This window comes from Aplysia californica, unplaced genomic scaffold, assembly GCF_000002075.1.
Source record: "Aplysia californica isolate F4 #8 unplaced genomic scaffold, AplCal3.0 scaffold00675, whole genome shotgun sequence".
In the NCBI taxonomy this organism is placed as follows: domain Eukaryota; kingdom Metazoa; phylum Mollusca; class Gastropoda; order Aplysiida; family Aplysiidae; genus Aplysia; species Aplysia californica.
Window position 1 is genome coordinate 40,763 of NW_004797945.1, and position 1,803 is coordinate 42,565.

Consider the following 1,803-nt stretch of genomic DNA (forward strand, 5'->3'; position numbering starts at 1 on the left):
CACACACACACACACAGGAAACAGTTTTCTTCCTCAATCTCGTTCCTGGCTTGGTGGCGACAGACTATATTTAGAACCCAAACGTCTCCAGTACACAGAAACCACCAGAGCTCAAACTCTGACACGCCCACTATAACAATATTCTCATCACAAGCACAAACGTCCATGATTATTTTAACACTACCACAACATTAACATTCTCATCACAAGCACAAACGTCCATGATTATTTTAACACTACCACAACATTAACATTCTCATCACAAGTACAAACGTCCATGATTATTTTAACACTACCACAACATTTGGTCTCTTTTGTTGGATTTCAGTTCTATCACCAGAGTTGGCTCATCAATATCACTCTCATTTCAATAACAATATGAAGGGACAAAACCTATCCAGCAACTCAGCCTAGACAGGTATCTCTAAGCAGATCAAATCTGAAGACGAGAAATAAAGTGTGACACTGGCAGTATACATATATATTCCTCTATACGTGTATAATTCTATAATAATATACATCTCAAATAAAAAGAAAAATAAACTGAGGCGATTAATTATCATCACTCTAGGATAAAAAATCCTAAACTGTCAGTCACAATTAATCTGTCCCCCCGGGTCTTATGCACCCCGCATAATTTAGCAAAATTTGATCAGTTTTTGCATATTTTCTGCTCATTTTCCTTTATCATTCTTTGTTAAAATTAACAGAATCGCATAATTTAACATTTTTGGGCTCAATTTGCATAATTTCAGATTTTTTTTTGCATAAAACCGCAGGGACAGGTTAATGGTGAAATGTGGACGTACATCACCAGTAAATGTGTGCTTAGAGAGATTCAAATCCTTCAGGAAATTCTAATTGTGCAAGGGGACTCCAGTGTTCCCACGAGAGCATGTAACATTTCTAAAAAAGAACTATCACAAGAACCAAACATGTACTTTTGTAGACAGTTATAAGACAGCGAGACTCCACAATAATGAGTCAGTACCGCCCACCAACATCTCTGTGACCAGTGACCACTCCTGGACATTCAGTCTTCTGACCTCTCTCTCTCTTCAGGACGCGCGGCAAGACCTCTCCCACGGACACACACGTCCCTCATTTTTTTGTGAGGGACAACACCTTTTACTTTTAAGTCCATGTAAAACACATTTGTGTGTGAATTTGACTGAAAAACGTCGATTAAAGACACAAAATGGGTAATTTTCCGGTAGGACTGATCCGCTACTGCTACAGTAAACTGACAAAACAACTTTTTTTTTCCTTCATAGTAGTTTTGAGAAAAAGAAGTTTTTTGTCGGTGTAACAATTTAAAAATAGAGTGATTCTGAAATTTTAATTTTAATTTATACGAAAACTAGTCACATTTTCACTTTGATTTTTTTACACAAGTAAGGTTACTGATCAGGCTTTCTCGATTAAGCAACAAAACATTTTTTTTGCCAAAATGAAAAAAAGGCGTTTGGTCAGGTCAGCTTCCATGGACATAAAGGTAAAGGTAAAAGGGGTTGAGCCACACACAAACATTCAATGACAATTGTTGAACTGGCGGAAAAATGCCTGTCTCTTCAAATACATTAATTTGACAAGTGCCTGATTTCACCACGATGCCTCACATTTAGACCAGCACAGCTCTGCTCGGTATGATCTGCTGAGTAAAAAACCTGACCTCCAGCTCAACAGAGAAGTCCATACAGGGAATCAGGCTTACTCTGCTCACCTCTCTAGCCTCAACTGCCCAAAGTCTGCTTCGACTATCAAGGCACCCCGGAAATAGCAGTTCACAAGAGTGTGACAAAC